This window comes from Rhipicephalus microplus, unplaced genomic scaffold (assembly GCF_043290135.1).
Source record: "Rhipicephalus microplus isolate Deutch F79 unplaced genomic scaffold, USDA_Rmic scaffold_18, whole genome shotgun sequence".
Classification (NCBI taxonomy): domain Eukaryota; kingdom Metazoa; phylum Arthropoda; class Arachnida; order Ixodida; family Ixodidae; genus Rhipicephalus; species Rhipicephalus microplus.
This window is the reverse complement of record NW_027464591.1, coordinates 10,502,050-10,529,579: the sequence shown is the minus strand read 5'-3', so window position 1 is coordinate 10,529,579 and position 27,530 is coordinate 10,502,050. Positions and strand designations below refer to the sequence as shown.

The 27,530-nt window shown below is 46.1% G+C and overlaps 1 protein-coding gene across 1 annotated transcript in view; it reads right to left on the bottom strand.

The window, feature by feature from the left end:
* LOC142785114 (gamma-secretase subunit Aph-1-like) overlaps positions 1-26,351 on the bottom strand; it is a 105,441-nt gene extending 79,090 nt beyond the window's left edge. Inside the window, exon 1 of the mRNA XM_075883545.1 lies at positions 25,945-26,351. The gene's annotated coding sequence lies outside the window, so the exon portion shown is untranslated. The remainder of the gene's footprint in view (positions 1-25,944) is intronic.
* Between the last annotated feature and the right edge of the window lie 1,179 nt (positions 26,352-27,530).

Genomic DNA, 27,530 nt, shown 5'->3' with positions numbered 1-27,530 from the left:
TCTTGTCATGGTCGGGTTGTCCAAGAGGCTCTCATGTATCGAAGGCATTAACCACACAATTTACGCGGACGATATTACCATTTGGTGCACAGGTGGCAGCGACAGGCAAGTCGAGCGCTCCCTGCAGCAGGCCATAGACACCATGGAAGATTACCTCTGTCCCACAGGCCTGAGGTGTTCCCCAAGCAAGTCCGAGCTTCTCCTTTACCAACCCGCTAGGCGAGGGCCCAAGCCCAAAAACTGGTAGCCGATCTCGAAGAGTGATATCAAGCTCTACACCGGAGATGGCAGTGCAATACCCAGAGTTGACTCCATTCGGGTCCTCGGCATGACCATCGAGTCCAATGGTGCCAACGGCAAGACTATACTCAAGCTCGCCGCCAAGACGGATAACGCGGTTGGGCTGGTTTGGTGGGTGGCCAACCGCTACCAAGGCCTCAAGGAAGACAACCTAATCCACCTGGTCAATGCCTTTGTGCTCTGCCACTTTTCATATGTCGCGGCCATGCACAATTGGCAGCGTGCCGAGCGTGACAAGATCAACGTCTTGCTCAGAAAGATTACCAAGCGGGCCCTCGGTATCCCAATCAGGACGTGCACCGAGCGCCTGCTCCAGCTCGGAGTACACAATACGTTGATGGAGATTGCCGAAGCGCAGGAGCGGGCCCAGCTCCCGCGCCTTTCGAGCTCCCAGACCGGCAGACATATACTCCGAGAGCTCGGTCACTCTCCGGCTGAAGTGGACGAGAAGATGAGACAGGTGCCCCGTGAGATTCGTGACCTCATCACCGTGGCACCGATACCGAGGAATGTCCATCCCGAGCACAATCGTGGTAGGCGACGGGCTAGAGCTGCCACTATTCTCAAGCAGATTCACAGTGAGGAGCACGGCGTCAGCTTTGTCGACGCGGCCGCGTACCGTGGGAGCCGCGCCTTTTCCGCAGTCGTCGTCGACTCCAAACAACAAATCACCAACTGCGCATCAGTTCACACTGATGATCCGACGGTTGCCGAGCAAGTGGCCATCGCCCTGGCCATCCTGGAAGGTGAAAGGGAGGTCATTTATAGTGACTAGGTCAGCTATTCGCGCTTTCGAGCGTGGTGTAATCTCCAGGAAAGCCCTGCGCGTGCTCGAAAGTGGTGGCCGCGACGGCATCAAGCACCACGTACTGATTTGGTTTCCTGCACATGTTGGACAGGTCCAAGGCGCTCCCCCCAACCTCAACGAGTCTGCCCACGAGGCCGCGCGCGCACTAACCGACCGCGCGGGTTCCGGGCAACGATTCGGGGCCAACGGGGTTGCGGAAAACAGGGACGCGCCTGCCACGTACAACGAAATAACAAAATATTTTTACCTCGCGCGGAGACTATATCCACTCCCTCATCCAAATCTTAATAGGCCACAGGCCCTTACGCTCAGACTACTGCAGACCGACACGTACCCTAACCTGAGATCCCTTTACGCTATTTATCCTGACGTGTTTCCCAATCGTGCTTGCCCCGCATGTGGGGATGTATCCACGCTGGCGCACATGCTCTGGGAGTGCAAGGCAAGGTACACTAACCCCAACACTACATCGGTCAGGTGGGAGGTGGCCATACACAGCTCCCTCCTGGCCGACCAACTTTTGGCCGTCCAGCAGGCCCGCGGAGCGGCCGATAGGCTTGGCCTAACGGTCCCGACGTGGGAGTCGCCCGCTGCGCGCTGACGTGCGCCTTGCAGGACCTCAATAAAGTTTCGCAACCAACAGTAGTTCGAAGCCTTCAGTCACCAACCGCCGCTGGTCGCTCCTGAAATCGGACCCGTGGGTGAGGACGCCTTGCCGCGCGTTGCGTAAGAAGCACCGCTAGATATGTCGTCGATTGCATCATCCTGGCGGGCTCGCTGGATTCGACGCTGGATGCATCAGCCAAGCTATCGGTGTTAAAACCACGATACTAGCTTGAATACTTTGCAAAAGCAATGAGGTTTGGTTTGGACTCCCAGTTATACCAGAACCAGCCATGATTTTTATTCTTTTCTGCTGTATTACCCTTAGTACTGATGACAACGCGAAGAACCTCAATCACTGAACAAAGGTGTTGTAGCTCGGGTGAGTTGGACATTCATGAGCTTATCTTGTATTAGCGCTGTACTTCTTGTCACGGGGTTGTGACATCGACAAAGGAAGCAGACTGCAGGTCGGAGATAAATTTATTTATTTAGCCGTACTTGTGGCCGCTCAACGAAAAGTCATATTACAGTAACACTTTGCCACTGATTGCGGGAACAGGGCGTCGGCCGTCGATCAACTGACAAGTGGTGAAACGCGTCGGCATTTATATATGTGCCGTCGAATATTCCAGCGTTATAGCTAATGGCCACGTAAGTTCCAGAATATTCTGTAATGTTCGCATTGCACGCGTATTCTTTACAAAATGATCTACTACACTCACGAAGTTACTTAGACGAACATTGCTTACACTGTATTATGGCGATAAAAAACTTGAGGAAGGAAATTTACATTTGCCAATATAATATAAAAACTCGACACATACGTAAAAAACAGGCAGGCGCTATATAACGGTTGTGAGCACCCATCTGCTTTTTTATTTGTTTGTCATTTTTTGTTAAGTGTTTTGATTTTGCGCCATCCTGTCTGTTCACGCCTGCGTCGAGTTTTCTTTTTACATGTACCGTGCTAATACAGGCTAAGTTCACTGAACACCCCCCCCCCTCCTTTTTTTTACAGATACGGTGCTGCTAAGCCACTTCCTTTTTCTAATGAATGATAGATTCCTATGACCGCTGGGAAGGTAGAAATTTTTTGTAACTAAATGTTCTCTTCCTAATGAATGATTGATTGTTATGACCGCTGGTGTATTAGGATTATTTTGTCACCAAAGGTTCAATAAAATAAATTTTATACATAATTCTTGATCCATAAATAACGGCAATTCGACACTACCTTTCTGAAGGCAGACACATAGTAATCGGCATTAGACATTTCAAGATTTGTAAAAAGCTCGTGATATACCTCAGTGGCGATGCATACGAAGTGTCGAATGTGCGTAGCTTGAACGATGCGTTCACGTGCTTTATATATTTGCATATAAATATGTAGTGTAAATCAAAGGAGGCCTTGCCTAAATGTGTTTATGACATAGCGCAAGCCGCGGCGACATCTCAAGTGTACTTGCAGTAGCTTTTTTTGTTTTGCTACAGAGCATAATGTATGACTGGTTTATGAAATGTACAATATTTTAAACTTTATTGTGACAGTATAGATATGGGGATAATCTAACAAACAGAACCACCCAAAAAAGACAAAAAAAAGAATGCTGACCCAATGTTTATTACCAATATTGTCATGGGGTCGTGACGGGGATGGATGGAGCAAACTTTATGTTCACGTTTGAACTTTTATTAGGCTGAACTTGGGGCCGGTAAACAGAAGGTTTAATCACAGAGATACACACAGGCACTGATAGCACCAAACAGAACGTCGGCTGTCGATCAACTGACATGCGGCGAAGTGTGTCGGCATTTATACATGTGCTGTCGAATATTGCAGCCTTTTAACTGGCTTTCTGGGCAAAAACTGAATCAAACAAAAGTGAAAATAAGAAGCTTTTGGGCAATAAAGATAAAAGCAACCATCTGCATTACTATAGGCTTTGTTTGATTGTATTCCTTTCATGCCAAAAAAGTAACAAATTCTACAGTAATACTTACTTGGGTAGTAATTTTTTGCTCTGATCAGTTGCCTATTAGTGTCAGACGCTTTAGATTATGAAACGTTAGCCACGAAATTTGTACTAGTTGTTGCATGCTTCACTAAGTGCCTCAGAACTACAACATCAGGTTCAGGAACTTTCGCGTTGGGCTGCATAGCTACGCAGAGGTAACTTAGGCTTAAAAGTGCTACGGACCATTTCACTCTGAGAAGATGGATGTCCAATGAAAGTGCAGAGCATCACAAAATGTTAGAGAAGACGACGTGTACTTATTTTTACCATTTCTCTATTGTTGTGTGGATAGCTTTGCGCCTACCCCGATACACACTAATTGGTTCGGTTTTAACCTAGGATGTATTCATGGCGTTATAGTGTACATTTGCGTATGCAGTGACGTAACCCATGTCCGGGAGGGTGGGATTGTTCTCATGAATATATATACCTAATATGTATAACTTGTGTTACTAACAGCGGCGTGCATGACACCTCTTTCGCCCCCTCAGCGGTTTTGCCCAATATCGCAATACTTCATAAAAAGGCCCACCCTCGCCTTTCTTTATTGTGTACACACAAATAAGAATTACTTGTAACCATAGCCGTATAAGGAATCCTTTTTATAACAAAGGCGCCTTTCTTCTAGAGCTCGAAACTACTTGCAAGTCATTGAAAACATATAACTTATTTTAGGGATATGACTTTCGATTATATGAATCTGGATACGTTCTCCAAGACATACCTTGCCCCTGACACAGATTCGGTTGATAATGACACGACTTTATTATGCACATTTTTTCCCTAGCCAAACGAGTGAATTCTCTGGCCACATCGTATGGCCCAATGGCATGATGCGAGATAAAGATAGGAATAATTACACAGCTACAGGCGTTGCCGGCTCTTCATGGGAAGTCGTGCCAACTATCCGACTAGCGTTTAGCTGTTTATTTGTGTTTTTCTTCATTATTTTAAACAGTGCTGATACAGTGTTAGCTCTAACTTGTACAGTGCCGGTGGCTACAAAGACTCGACTAAGCTCAAATGGTGTTAAGGATTCGTGTGGACGCGTGCATCACGACACAGCTTTATTATTTATGGTTCACTGTGATACACAAGAAAGTGGAGCGAAGGACATTAAAGGAAGAGGCAAGGAAGACGGAGGGTTCACCGTCGAAGATAGAAATATATCAAGCTGAAGAAAAAAAAATGAGCGAAAAAAATTGTATTTGTATATTTGTAAGTTAACAATTTGCAAATCATGACCAAGTTCGAAAAATTTATTTGTGTATTACGTTATATAGTTTTGTACAGTACATCGCCGAGTTCCTCGCTGGTTCCTTCGAAGGAGGTTGGCGATAGTGATGATGCTTTCTACTTTTTTTCTCCCTCTCTCTTTTCTTCTTCAAAATTACTACTTTACACTTCTTCTATGCATTCTTTATTGTGGTAGCCTGCAATACTTCGGTGTAGCCGACAGTGCATTGTTCGTTGTTTTACTTTCATTATCTTCAGATTGAATTTTCCTCACACAAACCTATCAGTCAGTTATAGTTAACTTTGGCACCTAATTTTTTAAGTGTATATGTGCAAATCGTTGTCTGAACAAAGAACGACTAATGCAGTCTTATATCTTAGAGGAAATAATTGGCTCTCTTGTAACTCTGGCTGCTGGGATTAATAGCTTGTTTTATGAAGTAAATTCTCTCATTACTGATTCGACTGGACGATTCAGAGCTTTCAATTAAATTGATCAAAAGCGGATGCTATTCATGCTGACAAAAGGCGCAGTTGTACTTTAACAAATCGTTTGCTGTTGATGCAGTGAAATCGAAAACGAAAGGCCAGACCGACGCTGGTGGTGAGGATGTGGATGATGACGAGGAGGCTGCCGAGCACATATCTCTGCTCCTTGTCATCGGCGCTCTCGTGATTGCCCTTGCTATCCTCTGCCTCGGCGTTTGGTCCTTCAGCATCATGATCGCCAAGGCACTCCAAGCGCTCAACGGCACCGACCCACTCAAACTTCGTCACCTCATCAAGGACGTGATGAAATCTTGTACCTCCCAAGTAAGATTTGGATGTAACGGAGATGATTTGCTGCGTCATATAATTATTGTCGCTAGATGTTGTACCTTACGTTGTTCTTTGTCATATGCGTCAGCAGGGTGTCCCGGCAGAAAAGGGGGACATCCTTCGCAGCACCTTCATTGCTACCAAGTCAGTATACGGGGCCGAGTAAATATATGAATCCGTCAACTTAGGAAGCAAAATTAGTGTTTGGGCTGTCTTCATAGCAAGTTTTAGGGGCGAAACTTTTTATAGCGGCACCCGTTCGTCCCCCGCAGTATGTAACAAGTATAACATTTTGACCTCCAAGGTGGTGCCGGTGAGAGACTTCTTCTGTGCGTTGTTGCACAATAAAAAATAGTGCTCAATGTACATGTCAATGGCTGCTAATGGGGAATGAGAGACAGGAGCATTCGGCTTTTAGTTAACGCGCAGGCTGCAATCACCTTTAGCAACCATTGGCATGTACATTGACCACTATTTGACAAGAAAGGGTTGCTACGTTATGCTCGCTGGGTGTAACTTCCTTAGCTTTAGAAAGGTTTAGCGAGCGTTGAGCCGCAGTGCCATGAATACAATGAACTTGTATATACCATGAATGAACTCGAGGTGGTTTAATTGGGAAGTAGATACGAAGCGCAAGCCGTAAGAAAGTAAAAGCCGAATTCTCCGCCTCTTATTTCCCATTAGCAGCCATTGGCATTTACATTGAGCACTATCTGACTGAAAAAGTTTGCTACGTCATACTCGCTGGGCGTAACCTCCTTGGTTTTCGAAAAGTTTAGCGAGCGTTCGGCCGCAGTGCCATGAATACAGTGAACTATATTATACTATGAACTCGAGGTGAATAATGGTGGGAAGTGGACCCGAAGCGCAAGCCGCAAGAAAGTGTGCGTGTGCCACCTCTCGTTTAGTCCTTGGAATGTCCGCTGGATGGCGGTGCTTCTATATGGGGAATATATGATGAAAATATGCGAGATGGTGGTACTTGGAGTGTTGAATAGATGAACGAACGGAAACATAGACAGATGCATGGATGGACGCATGAACGGTCGCAGGGGCGGCTGCATGGGCGAACGCAGGGACGGACGCACGAACATACGCACACACGGATGGGCTGATGGGCGCATGGACGGTCACACTGACGGACGCATGGACGGACGGAAGCAAGAACGAATGGACGGACGAATTCTTCGTCCCACTCTTCATCATTCACTCCGTGGATATGCTGCCATTTTTTTTCGCAGCCAAAGGAAATTTTCAATTTTATGTTCACATATGGTATAGTGTACTACAACAGGGGGGCGTCCAGAACGAGCGTCGAAAAGTGAAGCCCAAACTGGGTCAAGGCATTTGGGGTGCTGGATCAGTAGTTTGAAATGTGTCTGCCTTGAGAGCGGCACGCGGCTGCACCAAAGTGCTGCAGCAGTAGAATACCCGCTTCCCCTTCGAAAAGCTCGGACTTGAAGCGTAGTTGCCAAGTTTTTATTCCGTGTACCTGTTTCCTGCAAACTTGGAGACAAATGACGATGCTTCAAGACCACGATGTATTTAATCTGAAGCCATCTTTGCTGACACCAGCAGGAACAGGCGCTATCATCTTGTGCTTGTTGGGCCTTCATTGTCTTCTACTGGTCGGATTTTGGTAGCCCGTACTACTGTGCTACAGCTTTAAATAAGCCTAAATATGTGCCAGACGCCACTCTCTGGCAATGAGAATTTATTCATACACAATTTCGTCTGGAAGAGCAACTCTACTCTGCATCGTCATGCGCAACCGCATTACTCTCTGGCTATGAGACTTTATTAATGCACAATTACGTCTGAAGGAGCAACTCTACTCTGTATCTTCTTGCGGAACCGCATTAAGCCGGATGCACAACACTCCAAATATCTAAAGTGTGCTATTTTGTATCAAACATCGGACAGTGGAGCAAATTGAGTACAACTGTATTTTTACAGCTACCCTCCTGAGGAAATAAGACTACCTTACCGGAAACATAGTGAATTCACTTCAGTGCTAATTTTATATTGAATAATCATTCCTAGATTTTACAACTAAAAGTTAAAAGATCGGAAAACTCAAAAAAGAACATATTTTCACAGATTTCATCACTGGAGTTCACGCAACACATTCATCAAAAGTGTTTAGTTCTTTATTTTTTTATTACAGGCATGATAGTTATGGACCCTGCACGGGACACATATGGTCATAACACTCAGCTGACGATCAATTAGAAGAACAAAGGCGTAAAAATGCGAATAAGAACAATGGCCGTATGTTGCTGAATAATTGTTGAACAAAGAGTGGCAACCCGAAGACTCAGTGACTGCAATGGTGTTATTTTAGTTACAATAATAGTTTTTTTCTTGCCTATGTTTTTCTGCTTCATTCTCCTATTACTGCGTTTCAGGACTGCCGAACAGCTGCCTATGCCCTCACCGACTCTGTCCGTACTCGCGGTGTCAATCCGTGCTCCGATTTCTACCAGTTCTGCTGCGGACTCTGGAACGTATCGCAGCAGGGTCTCGAGGACGGCGGCAACCACTCGGGCACTTATCAGCAGTGGCTGGAAGATCGCTACGTCGCCCACGTGAACACCAGGATGCTGGAACTGCTCAAGTCCAAGAACACAGACGATGACGACGACAGAAACAATCCTTCCCCACGCAGGGTACTAGCTGAGTTTTGATTTGGGAGTGGTAAACCAGGAATCTCCATTTCCGGGTGCTGCATTGACACTTTAATTAGTGTGTGGCGTGTTTTATTTGATATCGCGCCACCTGTTTCAGTTCTAACGCGAGAACATAGCAAATGTTTTCGCTCACATCCTGAATGTGAAACACTGCTGCAGCCTTCGCACCGTCCGCTAACGTCATAATCGAGCGTCCTCATCGGCCCTTAAAGGCGACCCTCACTCGCCGCGTTGGTGTAGTGGTTAACGTACGAGGACGCAAAAGTCGCGGGTTCAATTCCCGCCGTAGCAGTCGCCATTCGATGGAGGTGAAATGCTAGAGGCCCGTGTACTGTGAGTCTGTGATTCTGTGAAATGTCGAAACATGGTTAGCAACCCAACATGTCCAAAATTTCCGGAGCCCTCCGCTACGACATCTCTCAAAATCATATCGTAGTGTGGGGAAGTTAAACTCCAGATACCATTAATAAGGCGACCAACACCGCATGGGGAGATCTTACATATCTAAACGTACTGAAATGTTATGCTATTGCTCGTGCTCTTTTGTTACAAACAACTTAATGTTGTGTTATTGTCTGGAATGTTAATACCTTGTGCGATTCATAACAGTCTACTACCAACTTAATCAGGCAAAGTATGAAATAGTTATGCAAGATTAGAGAAGCATACAGATATTCATAGATATGCGAGAAAATTCACACACATCCGAGGTTAAATATTCACGTGTGTACTTGCTTTTGTGCATTCACTGATTTAAGCATGAACAGTTGGTACTGCTAGCTGCAAGTCATGGGACCGAAAAGAATAGCGAAATACATACCTGTAATAATGCAAGAAATGGTGATTGCGCGGTTCTTAACCGTGAATCAAGTATGAGCAGCCGAGTTTTAAAGATTGTGCATGAAATTTCCACCTTCCGATCGTTCTGGAAGATGTTTAAAAGCAACGCAATTTCACGTCCACAAACGATATACGTGAAAAAGGTGATCGCCAGCCTGCCACTTCGATAAAACAGATTGTGCGCCTTTGTTACTTAAACGTGCGGTTATCGAAGGTTTTCAAACATAGCAAATAATGACTTAACTTGATTTTAGCAGCGCACCAGAAGACGAGGACTAAGAAGAAAAGAATGCGCACAACACGGATCTTCTATGGTGAATTCCACTAGGAGAGCAGGTGCACTCAACAGAACGCTGAAAGTGCTCTCCTCAGAGCCGGTGTGTTTTAGTGGTCGAACAGGTGCAGGAGCCCTTTCATTCATTGGTTGAGCGAGAGCGCTTCTGCTGCGCCGAGAGAAGCGAGGAGCAGTTTGTATAGTGCTCTAGCCTGAAAAGCGGAGTAGGCGCAGTACAACGAGTCATATCGACTATGAACGTCACTTTCTCCCAATTTGTCTTCATCCGAGGAGTGCGGTGGCATTCGTCGGAATCATGTGTAGCTCAAAACCACTGTTCCCCGTATTTTTACGGGTGGCGACGATGACAGCTGAACGTCTGCCAAATGCATCCTTGCACAAATATACTATGTACTAGGGTAACGAAGTAGTGACTGTTCGATTTGAGGCGCATTTTGCTTTCACATGGTCTCCGCACTCATACCCCTCTCACCTGCTCTCCAGGAGCGTGCCGCATTTCCCTGGCAGATCGTGTGACCCTGCTCTCCCCGCTACCCCTCCCACTCCCCACTGCCCTGTCCCTCTACTCCTTTTCTCTCAATAAAATTCGCCATTTTTCCTCGTTCCCAAATTCACTGCTAAAATAAAGATGAATACGTACCAACTTGATCAAGTTTCAATTTTCATGCAGATTATGACATGATTGATTGATTTATGGGGTTTCACGTACGTCCCAAAAGCACCATACGATTATGAGAGACGCCGTTGTTGAGGATTCCGCAAATTTCCACCACCTGGGGTTTTTTACCGAGCACCCAAGTCTCAGCACACGGTGACATCATTTTCACCTCCATCAAAAATGCAGCCACCGCAGCCGGGATTCGATTCGGCGGCCTGCGGGTCAGCAGCCGAGTACCTTAGCCACTAGACCACCGTGGAGAGGCCAGATTATTACATCGGGAACGCATTCCAACTGCTGCGAGCTTGTTACAGAGTCACTTTTGTTTTCAATTTCAGGTGGCCAGATCGTACCAATCTTGCATCGCCTTTTTCGATAACACGACCACCAAAGGTCACCTGAGCTCAATGTGGCATGCTGCTAAATTGAACACGGACGCATGGATGCAGGTGTCCACTTTCTCAGCGCTCTTCCAACTTATGGTTCGCGGAATACTGGAGAGCCACCTGCCGTCTGCTCTGATGATTCACAGCCATAAAGATGGAACAGTTGACGTGTACCCAGGCAGCCCAATTGACGTGTACGGGTAAGCAAGCGTATACGATAGCAGCGGCATTAGAAACTTTAGTTGGGCGTACGTAACGAGCTTACGTAGGCAGCATGATTACGGTAGAGAAATGCGCATGCGCAGTACGTAACGTATCTATTCTACCGATGCGTGCATACGTCCGAAAAAAAGAAAGGCCCGACACACGCAAACGTAACGAAATGTAGTGCTGGCTACAATACTCTTTCACGAGATATCGAATCAAAGATCAGTCAGATTGCAGGATGGCACAAAACGTAAAACCATGGATCCAAGTATTGGTTTTAACTTGGATGCCAGTAGCCGTTAGCACGGTCGCTTTCAGACGATGACGCAAAGCAGCACTGGGAATGTGGTTCAGGAAAAGTTGAAGCTGGGCGAGTTAACTCATATTCCAAGGTTAACGGGTGTGCGCAAATAAAGGCAGACACAGCGCCTGATGCGGCTCTCCCTCTCCGGTCTTTCCGTGTCCTTGTCTTTACTTACACACAGAAGTTTTCCTTGAATCGCCCGACAGCTGTTTCGTTTTGCATGTGACACATCGACTTGAACGAAAGGCATCTCGGTACGGTTGATACGATGATGATGATGATATGATGATGATGATACGATCAACTAAAAGTGTTGTTGAGCGCTTCGCTTGCAGCGTATACAACGCATCGTGCGGCGTACGTAGGACGGTTGGGTACGCCCAAATAAAAGTGCCCAGTTCCTGACTAGGGACATTAATATATGGTGTGGTAACGTATAGCCTCTCACTGTGAACGTTTGGCTCCACTGTAGTTTTCCGTTTTCATTAGAACGCGCTACAACCCACCACTTTGGTCTAGTGGCTAAGGTACTCGGCTGCTGACTCGCACGTCGTGGGATCGAATCCCGACCTCGCTGGCCGCATGATTGATGGAGGCTTAAATGCTTGAATCTCGTCTGCTTACATTCAGGTGTACGTTAGAGTACCCCAGGTGGTAAAACTTTGCGGGGCCCTTCACTACGGTGTCTCTCACACTCATGTGGTGGTTTTGGGACGTTCAACCCTAACGATTATTTCGGACTCGCTCACTGAATTTCGTGCCGACCGGTTTTCCGACGACAGCGCAGCTCTGGCCGACTGGGCTCGCCCTACGCCATCTCCTGACGCCGACAAGAGCTTTTGCCGAGTGGTGCCCCGTCCTCGGACTCCTGCGACCGTCTTCATCTTTCCTATCTTCTCCTTACTTCTGTTATTCGCTGTCCCTGTGCCTCGCTCTTTCCTTCCTCTCTCTCAATCTCTTTACCTTTTCATCATATCCTTTTAATCCTTCCTTTACCCCACTCCTCGTGAGCTACCACTGAGATGTCCTCCCCTTGAGGGACAGTTACGGGATCCACTTTTCTCTTCTTTTCATTTAAAATCATTCCCCTCCCCTCTTAACTTACATTATATTGAACGCGCTGGTGTCAGTATGCAGCCCCGTTTGTAAGCTTGCCGCTTCTCTTTCGTTCTCAGCAATGCCTCTGATCTGACGAGTGCGCTGCTAGACGAGGCCTCTACTCAACTCGGGATACAAGACATTTGCGCTATAAACATCCACGTGAAACACTTGGACGAAGCTGTACGCGCATTCGTCCACTCAGCGCAAGTGAATGTTACGCCCTTGCATTCAATAGAAAATGACGCGCTAGACCTGGACGAAGAAAATGTCAGGTGAGAGAAGAAAACACATTCATTTTTTGCGGAAATAATTTATATATTCGTTTGGCTGGCACTGCGAAAGAGCCATCTCTCTATATATTTCATTCACAGATGTGTTCACTAGCAATCACAAAAAGAAAATGTAACAAGGGCTAGAAGTGATCAATTGTTTATTACAAACACTGAATTTTTAGACCTGCGAATTTATTCTGACAGTGAGGCTTTCGCTAAGCCCGTAGCTCAAAACCGTATCAAAACCCTTCTTTATTCCTCCTCCACGAGAAAGCGGTTACGCCTTAAAAAAACAAGCCTGTGACATTGTGGTTGACAGGAGTTGAAAAAACTGCTAGAGTCATTAAAAGAGTCACACTATGCAACAAAGAAAGCCAGTGCGTTAAAAACCCATTCCATAGTTAGATTCCAAGCTCAGACACAGCCAGGACGCTTTTCTTGTGTAAGTTCGTCCTTAACTCAAGCGATGGTCTGCCGACCTTAGCCTGTCACCAGCACTCAGTGCTCATCACTACGACAGAATAAAAGTCAGGAATCACGTAGAATGATTGTTCTGAGTAATCACCAAGTGAGGTATGTGGTGCGATTAGGCAAATGAGTCATATGTTCTGGCAGAATTCAGCGGGAAAAGATGTGTAGGGGATACTTCAGGCTAACGACGAGTCTAACAATGAATACTTGAAATTTACGCACTGCCTAAGTATTTTTGCTATGAATTCAATTTAGAATAAATGACATGATGGTACACTAAAGGTATTTATAAGGATCACCTTTTAGGTTGTCTATTAACATGCAGCTCAGGAAAATTATTAACGTAAGTGCTACTGTTAAGAAACAGCAAGACGAATGTGAAACATACTGATAATATAAAATATCAGTAATGAAGTCAGTGTGCAATTAAAGCAGTCTACATACTTACGAGGGTTTTACTATGTTATCTAAAACCCTTATACTTTTCCAAAAAAGGTTACAGTATCAAAACGCTCGTATGATGGACTGTTGCCATTGACCTAAAGACGTTTATCACTGAGAAACTAAAAAAAAATAAAGCCTGCCGGTAAGAGAGTATATCAGCACAGATGACATCGATATAGAAGGTTCACGTATGCTCCGAAATATGCATACAACAGAGCATGCTGTAAATTCCCCATAGACCGAGAGCCCGCGCTGCGTAGCTTTAAAACGACCATCTGATATACATGGGGATAACATTCATGAAAACGAGCAGTCATATCAGAAAAAGTCTTGAGGTCGTTATAGTCATAAGGGTAATGCAAATGCTTAAAAAAATTGACGCGCTACGGCCGATGGTCTAGGGGCCTTGCCACTCGGCTGCTGATCGACCCGAATGCCAGTCATGGCGACCACATTTTTGATGAAGGCGAAATCGCTTGAGGTCCGGGTGCTCAGATTCGAGTGCACGTTAATGAGCCCTAGGTGGTGGAAATTTTCGGAGCCCTCCACTACGGCGTCTCTTGTAATCATATGCTGATTTGGGGGACGTTAAAACCCAATAATTAAGATTATATATTATAAAAGAATGATAAGTACATGAGAAGTTAACTTGCCACTGACAGGGACCAAACCCGTGACCTTCGTATCAAGAACGCATCAAGTTAGCCAGAACGAGAACATAACTATAAACGCAGGAAACAGACAGGCTCCGCCGCGGTGGTCTAGTGGCTATGATACTCGGCTGCTGACCCACAGGTCGCGGGTTCAAATTCCGGCTGTGGCTGCTGCATTTCCGATGGAGGCGGAATTGTCGTAGGCCCGTGTGCTCAAGTTTGGGTGCACATAAAAGAACCCCAGGTGGTCAAAATTTCCGGAGCCCTCCACTACGGCGTCTCTCATAATATTCATATGGTGGTTTTGGGACGTTAAACCCAAAATCAATCAACCAAGGAAACAGACAGACCAGTAGATGAACTTGAGTTGTGTCCTGGGAAGCAGGTTCTTAAGAACCCATTGAGGATAGCCGCCACGATGGGGTTGGGAACTAAAGGTTAAGGTGGAAATCCGAGCGCTCGTTTTTCCTTGTTTGGCACAATAATAATGAGAAATAACGCACAATTGTGGCAATAATAGTTGTGCCAATGTTGCGTTGGACGAAGGACGAAGAACGAAGGGCCGCAGCACACTTTCGGCGGCAGCCACCCACGACGTCGGTGTGGAGCGCCAAGAGAAGAACGTCCGCCAAGAACAATGGCTCGTCACCAACTAGAGGGGATGTTACTGTATGACCTTCAAACAAAAGCCCGTAAATAGCCACTTGTTTCTTCCTTCATAGCCTCCTTCAAGAAATGGTGCCATGCCAACAGTATACTTGGCGTGGTCACGCGGGTTGGGCTTTGAACGAGACGAAATATCCAATAAGATTCAACCCAAAACAGGTTTATTTTGGCTCGGGGAGCTTTCAATATTGCATCCCAGTCTTTCGCTAGTCATTTTCACTGTACATATTTAATGTCACAGTCATAATTTTAATACGTATATGTTTTACCCGTCTTTATTGCGAGGAACATTCGGCCCCTATACAGCCTGTCACCACACTCATTACTCACTTCCTTTGGCTGATATACTGGCACTCTTTGACCATTGCATGACTCTTGGACCAAGAAACGCTTTACATAATCGTCAATGACTACATACTAATATTACGGTAATATAATTGGCAACAAATCTGCTTTACAGGTAGCACTTTTGTGATTACATATACTCTCTCTTATGGCAGAGCTCGCCATATGTAAACCACCTATCTCAGATGCCCTGAACTCACCCCAATTAGCGTGCCGCAATCTGAAACTTTACGACCACAAGTACCAGGAATGGAGATAAACGGGAGAGGGTGGTGGGGTACGTGTCGCCAAAGGTAGTCACTTGAAAGGACACAGTTTGCATATCCCATTTAATGATAATTTTTGTAATGGGTTCTGCGTCGGTATTCGAGAAACACGTATACTGATCTCTACAAAGTTTTGAAAGAGGTCATCGATTGTGTCTTAGAGATTTCGTACAATGCTTGCGTTTGAACACATGCAAGACTGCATGGGGTGCCTCACGAAAAAAAAATGCACGAGACGAATTTTGTCTCGGTAGCTTACCCCTAAAAAGCGCTAATAGTCCCAATAAGAGAGTTGGCATAACTAGTACCATTTATTATAACCAAAACGTTTTGTTTCTTGTGAAGCTGTGCCCGCTTTTGAAACGTCTTTTTTTTCTCTCAATAAAGTTTCTCCTCCTCTCAGCAGGCCGCATAGGGCCGCCGCACCGCGTGTTTGAGGTCCTTTCTACATACCCTGGCTGTCCACGCGCGCTGCTGTGCGGGATTGAGTGATGTGTGACTTTTAGTATCGTCTGACACTCTAATAGTATCGTCTGTGACATGTAACAAGATCTAAACATAGCTAGCCGAATTCACAACGACATCATGCATAGTGCAGCAGACGTATAGCACCTGCTGTGACTCACCGGTGACTTTCATACTGCTTTATTTTAACACATTGATTTGCCCTTCCCCTGCGTTTTCAAAACACACACGTGATAGTGAATCACTTTGCATCTGCATAAAGCTGCACAGAAGGATATTTACTCATTTAGCTCATACGGGTCAAGTAGAAAAAGAGGTTTCCCGCATTATGAATACCACTTATGGACGCGAGGCCAGAAGGTGTGATGACGCCTGACGGCTTTCGCCATTACGAAGAATCCGCAATCGTTATTCATCAAAGTCACGCGGGGATTTTACATAGCAATCTATATACCAAATGAAATATACAGTTGACACTTTATTAACACAAAGTGATTACCCTGCTCAGAATATTCGGTTAGATCAGGAACGTCGTAAAATGAAGAAATCTGGTATTTTTAACCTGAAGTTGCAATGTAGCGATATCCAGTTGCTATCATGGCTTCGCAGCTTTGTTGTGAGCGGTAACACACACCTGTGCGTCCTAAGTCTTCGAGGGCCGCCCGAGGACGGCTCGGACAGGGAGTGCCAAATCATTTTCGGTCAATGCAGGCCAAGTAGGCGGTTGCGTAGAACAGTGGTGGAATTCTTCCACCGTACGTTGAGCTATCACTGGTTAACGATCTGCTATGACGCGGAGAACGAATGAAGTGACTGTGCTAAGTGTGTAAGGGTAAACATTTTAAGGAGATAATTAGTGCTGAAGCTGCATAAGTCACTAAAGAACGAAAGTAACTACCGTCGCCGCTAGCTACGTTCACTGTACGTAAGTGGGCATCCGACGGTGTAGTGCGTTGATCTGTGCACTGGCCTAGCGTGCAGCCTGGTAAGAGTAAATCAATGTTACTAAGGCACCACTATGTTTCAACGTGATATAGTACGGGCCCAGTTCCGGAGAAAGACCCGTATCTGTGACCACCAGAAAGGAATCACCGCCTTTTAAGTGTGAATACACTTTATAAGCGACCCCAGACCCCAAACCATCCACCGCCGTCGGCGGCGTCCGCAGTCTTCTCTCTATCTTTAAAAGAAAGAGGACTTGGCGGGCCGCAGCGCGACGCTCTACCGAATAAGCCACGGAGGTGACGTTGATATCGGTGTCAGTAACGCGCCTTATACCTCCTCCCCCTTCGCTCACTCCTCCGCTCTCCTCGCTCGCTGCAGCTGTGCACGCACCCCTCTCTTTCGCGCACCCGCCTTCTCCCTCAGTCTCCCGTCGAGAGCGGGTCATGAGGGGGAGTAAAGTTAAAATCCGTTGGCATTCGCCAGTGAGTTAACGCAAACTCCCCCGTGTGATCAAATTGCGATTCCCAGGAACCATTACACCATAATGGCACCATAGTGTGATTAATAAATATAATACTGCGAATTAATAAATACCCCTCATAGCATAGCATGCATGTCCTGTGTGGGACCCGATGCAGGCGAACTTGATTGATAAGCTTGAAAAAATACAAAACAGAGCTGCGCGGTTTGTTTTAGGGCGGTACGAGCGGAGAGACAGCTGCAGTGCTATGAAAGCTGAATTGGGTTGGGAATTGCTTTCTTTACGCAGGAAAAAACTGCGTTTGAAGTTTTTCTTTTCTGTTTTTCATGGGCGGACTGGGATTGACCATCATAACTATTTCAGTGAACCCAGCTACATATCTAGTCGACATGACCACCGACGCAAAGTGAAAGAGTATCGAGCAAGAACGACCATGTTTTATAATTCCTTTTTTGTGATGACCATTAGAGATTGGAACCAGCTGCAAGACGAGCAAGTGTGCTGTATAAACGAAGAATTGTTTTATTCCAGTCTGTAACCCACCTGCTGTAACGCCTTTTTGAGCAAAGCGGGGTACTCACTGAATAAAGAATGAATAAAGAATCACCCCGTGTATTCGCACTTAACCATGTTCACCCTCGGGGAAATGCTTGGGGGTTTTTTTGCTCGTTTATTCCTAGTAACACCGAGTTATTTCGGGTGTGGGGGCGAAATTATTGCTCTAATTCTAGTTTATGGCAACACTGCACTCTGCGATTGTTTGCCCGCAAGTGTGAATGTCTCAAATAGATAATATCGTGACATTTGATTTTGGTTGATCCAGTTTGGACCACATGTCAAACTAATGATTGATACGTAGGACTTAACGTTCCAAAACCACTATATGATTTGGAGAGACGCCGTAGTGGAGGGCTCCGGAAATTTCGACCACATGAGGTTCTTTACCGTGCACTAAAATCTGAGCACATGGGCCTTAACATTTCCGCCTCTATAGGAAATGCAGCCACCACAGCTGGGATTTGATGCCGTGACCTGCGGGTCAGCAGCCGAGTACCTTAGCCACTAGATCACCGCGGCGGGGTAATACATGGCAAACTAATAATGTACCCGGCACGAGATGGCTCTTGTAGAATTTTATATCTTCGGCCACGCGTAGTGCAAGTAAACGGTGCTGGATATTGGTCATTTGATGCGCGAAAGGCACTGTTCATGCACCGCTACGTTGCGACTTAGAGATTTTGTACCATGCTTGCTTTCGAACACGTGCATGAGAGTTTCGGATACCTGCGAAACGATGAAACATATGGGTGTCATTAAGGGCACAAGGCTATGCCACATTGAACCCTCCAATTATCGGCCCATCTCATTAACATGTACGGTTGGTAAACTGCTTGAACACATAATCTTAAAGCACATAACGAAACACCTAGAAGAACACAAACTACTGTCCCCTTTTCAACACGGCTTCCTCCAGGGCATGTTTACTGTAATACAACTAATTGAAATGGTCCACGACGCCTCATTAAGCATCGATCGCCAAAAACAAATTGATCTTATTCTGCTAGATTTCTCGAAAGCGTTTGATCGGGTGTCACACAGCAAACTCATCTTGAAACTCCAACTTCTTCTAGGCAAGGGCCAAATTGTTGACAGAATTACTAACTTCCTAACAGAGAGGTCGCAGTTCGCGGAATTAAACCATGTCCAAACTTCAATCGTACCGGCGACCTCTGGCGTACCGCAAGGCAGTGTTTTGGCGCCGGTATTACTCTTAATTTTCGTGAACGATCTTCCTTCATCTGTTAATGTTGGATGCAGATTATTTGCAGATGACTGCATCCTGTATAAAGAAATCCACTCACACGATGACCATATCGCCCTAAATACAGCGATAGACGCAGTTTCAGCCTGGTGCAGTGATTGGGAAATGAACATCAACGAAAGAAAGTCTGCGCTCTTTTCTATAACTAGATAAAAGCATCAATTCAAATTCAATTACGTCATCAATTCAGCTACCCTTTAAAGCCACGAAACATAAGTATCTAGGGGTCATTCTGACACATCACCTACGGTGGTACGCTCATATTCATTACATCACATCATCTGCGCTGAAAAGACTTTTTTTAAAAAGGCGATTACAGCAAGCACCACCACACACAAACCTACTGGCCTACAATACACTTATAGGACCCATCCTGGAGTACGCAAACACTGCCTGGTTACCGTACACAAAAAATTTAACCAGCAAGCTCGAAGGTATTCAACGAAAAGCGCTTAGGGTCTTCTTTAACAAATTTAATCGAACAGATTCACCTACGGGGCTGCTTAAAAAGGCTGGACTACTAACCATAAAAACAGGGCGATATTGGCACGCTTAAAGCTGAAGTACCAACTGTTACATGGTCAACTAAACATAGACAAGTCCCGCTACATAAAGCTATCCCGCCACAAATAAAGCTATCCCGCCCACATAAAGCTATCCCGCCATAAAACTACCCGCCACAAATACTCTCATGCCCTTGCCCCATACAGATTTCACACAGATGCCTTGAAATTCTCGTTCTTTCCGCTTGCGATCAGAGAATGGAATAACCTGTCCCCCTCCATTACCAGTAGCACATCCTTAGCCACTTTAACAAAACTAGTAGAAAGCGACTTCATAGCCTCGCAAACATAATATGGTCCTATGTGACCTTTCTTGTTATTTAAGTAAAGTGCCAATATGATTGTACTTTGACAAATGTGCTTATATGTTTTCTTTTTTTGTTGTTCTTTTGTTAATTTTTTCCTATTATTTTTCCCTTTCTATTGACTGTACTTAATCACTGCCTTAGATTGTCCGCCTCTTATAATCCCTCTGGGATTGACAAAATGTATAAATAAATAAATAAATATGATTGTTGACAGAGCTCCCCTGCTATGCTTACAACTGTTCACGCCACATCATTAAGCAGGAACAGATTTATTTGGGTAAGCTGATGATTCGGGGTGTCTTAAATACTGCTGGACAATAATTAATAAAGCGGTAAGGAGGAAAGAGAAAGCGACTGTACTTTCTTGCCTCGAATGTTCTTTTCATTGACGTCGTGCTGCAACTACCGCATTAACAAACCGGCTTTGCTCCTACCTTATAAAAATGTTACTAGCATAGACTATATGTGGTACGTTACACGCTGAGGAGTATTTAACCTATACTTCCAGGTGGATGCCCGTGCTCGATGTATACGCCCCATCTTCATCTTCTCAGCATAAACTTCGGGCAACTAACGTTGATGCGATTCTCGGTATTCTCAAAGCACTGGCAAAAAGCAAGTTCGAGGCCGTGCAAGTGTACTTGCTTCTCGTTCAGTTCACCCCCTTCATAAGGTTCGCCTCGGAGACCAAACGAGAACCACGACTCGAAACCAAGGATGTGCAAAGAAGGTACGGCAGTTGTCGGCCTATACAGGCAACCCCCTTCGTTGGATGCTCGTTGACTTTTAAACACTAAAATCATGTCACTAGATTACTAATGGCGAAACTACGGAAAAGCAAGTCGTAGCAATGCATGATGTTCATCTCTACATTCAAGATCAGTCGGGGCTTTAAGCACACGCCACTCAAAAAGGTAAACTCATCGCTGCATTCACGTTAGTCAAGATCAGCCACACTGTACAGATGTTTGGATCTACACTCCGAACTCCTCATGGGAGCTCGTTTCTGCGTTTCAAATATATTTTTATCATTTGCTCGTGGCGCACGTCATTGCTTCACATCTCGCTTCCACAGTTATGGCACATTCACAATTGAGAAGCAAAAACGAAAGTGCCAGAGTAGCCGGAAAGCCACGTTCACGCACGTCAAAAACGTTCACGTTCTTTCTGCATCTCGTACATGTCACCGCCGCCTTCACCACCTTAATTTATTACATTTTTCTATTTTTTTGAACATTAAGTTTTACAGCGCATTTTAGGTATGTATTCAAAGCACTGCAAAGGAACAGTCTGCACTTTTTTAAACGTAGTTTTTGGAGATGCATCAGCAGAAACGACACGAGCGGGCAGCGGTGGTGGTTTCAGCCGGCTGTAGAAAAGCGAGACACGTGAGGGCATGTCGACTCGCTGCAGCTGCACTTTTTTCAGCTTCCGGTGTCCGCAGCGATCGTAATTAAAACGGGTCTCTCGACGATAGCGTCCTTGTCCAGGCCTTGTGCTTTGTCATACTGCACGAGCAATTATCAAAACGGTGATGCGAGCCACCACGGCGCCTTTGCCGCCTTGTTGGGTTTGAAGCTGGATGTTGACATCCCGTAGTTTGGGTTAGTGGCACTAGTGCAGCAAAAGCCGTGCAGCTGAAAGGCGATCCGTCGCCACGTGGCGCAAATATCGTTCTACGACCAATTCGTTTCGCACCGGCCTCGGGGCGTAGTTTTCAGGTATCTTAGGCGACATAAAGAGTGCATTTTAGTTGAGTTTTGCCGATTTCGCTCTCTTTGAAGGCAATGGACCATATGCGAAATGGCTTTGTGCTCTGGCAACACTGTGCATTACGACCCCGCCGCCATTTTAATGTGGGCGAGCGGTCGACGGTAACGCGTTCGCTAGTACGGCCGTACGACTCCTGAACACTTGCTTCACTGCGCTGAGCCACTGCGGTGGCCACAGCAAGACGTTTCCCAGTGCCCGAACTTGTGATGTGGACGAACTGTTTAGGAATCTTGCCACATCTTGCCACTTGTATGTCATTGAATCTTTCGGAAAGCGGTGGAAGGATACCTACAAGATATAAGCAAACAAACATTCAGTGCGACGTCATGAGCTAGGTTTCTCTCAGCTGTTTAAACGATTGTTGTTTACAAACACAGTCGCTATCACAAATTCATCTCACAGGGAATAGAGGTCACACTTATATGTGCATTGCAAGACTAATGATGCAATTGTATAATGTGACCTCCTCCCTCTCAGTTTTTTCTGTGCACACTCCCGTTTCTTGGCAGCCTTTCCTAGATATGGCTCTTCACAGCAAGCCTAAAGAGGCATTAGTCACTTGTGGACACTCGGGGGAATTTAAATCAGTTGTTTTTTATATCTAAGTAGTTTCAAAGGTTTCTAGGAGCTGCGAGTGTAAGGCAGCCAAAATGTTGAATCCCATACAACTAAGTTATGGCTGTCTCCACAGCTGTATGTTTTATAATGCAACATGAAACATTTTTCAAGTTAGGTAAGTTGCAACACAAAAAACAGCTGCAACGCAACTGAGCCCAAGAGACTAAAATGCAGAGAATGAATCCCGTCTTACGAATAAATAGGACTGCCGCGCTCTGAACTCATGCAGAACGTTATTCAGTCACGCCCTGGCGATACTCATGGTGCCAGTTTTCGAAACCCACGGCAGTGCGCCCCGCTATCTTTTTGATTTTATTTCGTTGGTAAAGGAAAATTAGTGAGAGAGGCCCCAATGGAAAAGTTGCGTCCGCGCACGTTGGGGGAATTGAAGTTAAGTGCCTGAGCAGATACTTTCCTGTTCCAAAGGGGGAATAGCCAACACCACCTAGATTTTTGCATAGCCCTTATCTTCCGAATGACTGTTTTATTGCTGCGCGGTGACCGTACTTACGGACACAACGGAGCTTGAACGCGGACAAGCAACCGAGCTGCCTTTCTAGGATGCGTGTACGGCATGTTACTCGGAGTAGCGGAAGCTCTGCACGTCTCTGTGCGCAGTCACCTTCAAAAATAACATTTCTACGTCGTCTACCTACATGGTGTAATCTCGTCACAAAAAAGCCCGTCCTAACAGTTCGGTTCTGTCACACTAGTTACGCCACCAGCAGTGGCGGACTCTCTATTCGACTGCAGGGACTCACCGGGGCTCTTCGATTTACCATCTCAGACTCACCGCGGATAGTCCGCGGGTATTACGAGGCTTCCACGAAGTCGTAAGAAAATTTTATTGCCGCACAGCTTCTCAGCGAGTTCGAGACGGTAAATTGAAGAGCACCACTGTCGTGTAGAGGCCCGACGTAGTGAAAACACCTAGCCGCAAAGCTGACAAACCTATAAAAACACGGCCTGTCCTCGTAACACAGAAAAATGGTTAGTCCTGCATTGCTCTCGTGCAGCCCGCGCACCGCGGAGATATATGCATCCTAGACTGTGCCCATAAAGCTTGTGCACGCCAATACCCTGTTTTGCGTTTAAATGATCGCTGCAAAATCGTAATTCATGCCACATACCTTGCTCCCATCGCTGTCTGTGACCCCGTGCAGCTTGCACAGCGGCACACAGCAGTGTACTGGCATTTCGCCAGCAAAAAAAATGTGACTGCGACAGTCGAAGCGTTGAAACGCGTACGTTCGCATGTGGGTCGTTCGCGCGTAGTGGTCAAGCCACGGAGGAAAGTCAAGCCTCGCCAGCATCAAAATGGCGGATATGGTACCTGCTGCGTTCACTAGATGGCGCTGTTAATTTCGCATATTGCCTATTGGGAACGCGCTTTTCGACATCGGGCTCGTACGGAATCTGGAAAGATCACCGCCGACTTCCTCAGCCGCGCCACCAACGTCCACACCAGTTCACCTATTGTAGGTGTAATAAAACATTTGACAAGGTAGCTTGTATTGCAGGAATTTTGGTGAGGGCATCGTTGATTAGCGGCAAAACATTGGCGTTGTCTGTGAGTGAAAATTTCACATAGTATACGAATGCCTGCCTGGGGAGGTTTTCTTACATACTATGTCTATGTTAGTGCTGAAAACTGTTTCATAATTCATTTACCCATTTTTAAATTCAAATTACTTGCAGCACCTGAAGCATTGTTGCAGGGGGGAGGGGGACGCACTGGGTAACATATTCTTGCATAAAAATTATGTACAAGCAAACAAAACAAAAAAAGAAGAAAAGAGAAAAAAGTGTTGTTTCGTCTTCAAGCAATGTCTCAGTGCAGAAGTAAACGATCGTCGGAGAAAGTAGATTGCACCGGAAAATTGTGCAATAGAAAAAGAACAAGCATTTGTAGGCGTGTGTTCTGCAAAAAATTTTTTTTTCAATTCAGAGGTTGGTCACTTCTGTGAGCTAAGATATGGGGAGCTAAAGGTAAGATTGAAAATTTATTTTCACCACATTCAACAAAATACTTCGAAAAGGATTTCTATTCTGACAATTTTTTCTAGGTACTTCGTAGTGCTCACCATAATTTCTAAAGTGCAGTAGCACTAAACGAGAGGTCATAGTTACAACTGACAAGACAAGTTGCTTTGTTTTTTTTGTACCAGGCTGAGCATAATAGATAGGGAATTAAGGTGTGAGACCCAAGCCACACAGGCTTATGTAAATAGAGGTCTGACGTTTGAAAGTTAAACTACTTATTTTATTTTGAGAGAAGCGAAGCGGTAGTTACGTTTAACCAAATTTACCATTCTGTAGGATAACTACATCATCATCACAGGGCTTAGGAAAAGTAAGAGTTGATGAAATACAAACACCAAGGCCTCTATATTTTATCATCGGTTGCTCGCGTTAGCTGACAATGTCTTAGGTGTAATTCAACAGGTGTGGATTATGTCAACAAGTGAATAAGATATGTTGACGCTACTTAAAACACCAGCGCCCCTGTAGTGTGAGGATTACCATTATAGCATCTAAAATGGCGTAGTTGAAGCGTAGAATGTGACCAGGCATACAAACTTGCGAACTGTGCAAAGGGGTTGGTCTAAAGGCCCACTGATTAGAATGGACTCATAAATATTCATAATCAGCAGCATCATCACCAAAGCGTGCAGTTGTGCGTGTTATCTTACGGGGTCATAGGGGGTACTTCGCCAATTAGCAGACGCAATTCGGCGTAGTCAGCACTGCGCAAGTGCACTTGCGGCATACATATTATAGGATAGCTTCAACGGGTTTATGCTAAGTGCTCAAACATTCCTTTCCCTGTGGAGCGAAGGGTCCACCGAAAAAAAAACAAAATGGCGATGGTGGAGTGTTGGCCTAATAAGGTCAGCTCACCCCAAAAAAATGGAGTGTGTCTGTCTGCCCCCAGTAAGCGCTCTTGCACGCAACGGACAGCCCAGAACAAAAGCCGCAGGGTATAGGCCGGAAAAACTACTCTCTGAAGAAGCAAAACAAGCGGGTCAGAATGGCGCATGATAATATATGACAGCACAGACAAACGACATGGACATTAGAAGGCACATTCAAGCCAACATATATAGCGATAACTTGGCTAACTGCGCTATCATAAATTAGGGAGGTTTAGAATAACGTTCGCGGGCGTTGCGGGCGTTACTTTAGTTGCGGGCACCATATGAGTTTTAGAATAGCGTTTGCTCGCCCTAGGGAAATGTCTAAGGACTTTCACCCTGACCGCAAACTCAAATGCACGGACGCTGCACAAAGCACCTCGCAGGCCTCGCGGGCCGCGATCGCCGCACGCTGTTTCGGAATTTCTGCGGGCGGGCCGCAAACGTGAATGGTGGTTCGCGTTTTGACGCATGCGCAGTGGCAGTGAGTGTACCAGAAGGGCTTGCGGTGCGCTATTCTAAGCCGCCTTATTATCACGCTATCATGCAAACAAGCCGAAATCGCCACCCTGATTGACTTCAGAACGGCACGTTCTGATTGCCTGAGCGCGTGAAGCACTAGCCGGGGCGCGTAGCGCAGGCATGAGAAAATTAGCGGTTCGTTGAACTCACGTGTTGAAGTCCTGTTGGCCTCAATGCGGGAGCACTTTTGGCCGACTAATTCTCCGCGGCGAGGGCTCCGTGCGTGACAAGAGCAGCGGTACGTAATCAATGGGTCGGAGATTGTGTCGGTATCAGCACAAGCACAGCACGTATGGTCGCAGCTGGTACAGCCATCAGCACATCCGTACATGGTTGTTGTTGGGAGCTGGCGCGCATGTAAAATGGGGTGAGGTGGCTGCCGAGTTCGTGGCGAAGCCGGTGCACTCGTAGAAGGGAGCGAGCTGGGTGACAAAGGCGACAGTATCCTGAAGCGAGCAGCCCTTCTGGACTAGCGCACTGCGTCGCTGGTCAGTATTGTTGACAGCAGTCCTGGCGTTGTCCAGCGCTTAGTGACATGCCAGGAAGTCATCCGAAAAAAAAAACAATATACTCAGACTCATATGCCAGTCCCACCCTCACTTCAGATGAAAAAGATTACCTACCCCCTCGCCCTCAGAAAAAAACTGGCTTACGCCCCTGACCGTACAAAATCAAAAGCAGCGACAATGCTTCTTCCGTAGTGGCACGTTTGCGCAGCCGTTGGCATGACCCGCGAGATCATGCACTCTCCGCCAACCGCATCCTGACCGCTAAGCAGAGCCAAATGTGGCTGCCGAGACGACGTAAATATTGTCACGCAGCAAAGGACGACACAGTTTCTATAAGGAAAACAAGTTTATTAGAGCGAACTTGTGCTCCCCTAACAACTGAAAGAATGCACAGGCGGCGAAGCAGAGGTCGGCAAAACGACGTGCACGCTAGTTAGCGTCGGCGATCGAATGTCGTGGCATCGGCTGTGCGGGAATTTATCGCTCGGCGCGAAGGTTTCTCGAATAGTCGAATTGTATCGAGAACACTTTAGAAGAACTGAGATTATGCTAGATGATTCACGTTTGTTCGAAACGCTGTCCCTATCACAAGAGATAATGCATGCCACGCACAAAGAACAGAATACGCGCTTGACACACCGCCAACAGTGATAGCACAGGCCGGCGCAGCCAGGCCGAAAAAGCAAAACACAAATAAACAAACTCAATGCATGGTTCGTGGCATTATCCCCCCTCTAAGAGTGCATCGACCCGATGCTAACATAAGGGACAGTCCAAACAAATTAAAATAAAAGTTCGTCATCGTCCGTAGAAAGGTTTTAAGCGAACCACATGGACGACTTCGGGCCGCGTGCGTCGTAGTGATGTACGGGAGTCACCATCGGGGATCACTTCGTACGTTAGTTCACCAACACGTCGTAAAATCCGGTAGGGTTCGAAATAGCGTCGTAGAAGTTTCTCACCGAGTCCACGTCGTCGAATGGGAGTCCAAACCCACACACGATCTCCAGGATGGTACTCGGCGTCTCGGCGTCGGAGATTGTAGCGTCAGGCATCCACCAGTTGCTGGTCCGTTATACGAACTCGAGCGAGCTGGCGGGCCTCCTCCGCACGTTGGAGGTATCCTTGGACGTTGGCGTTGAGGTCGTCATCTTCTACGTGCGGAAGCATGGCGTCGAGCATCGTAGTCGGCCGTCTTCCGTAGACGAGCTCGAACAGTGTCATCAG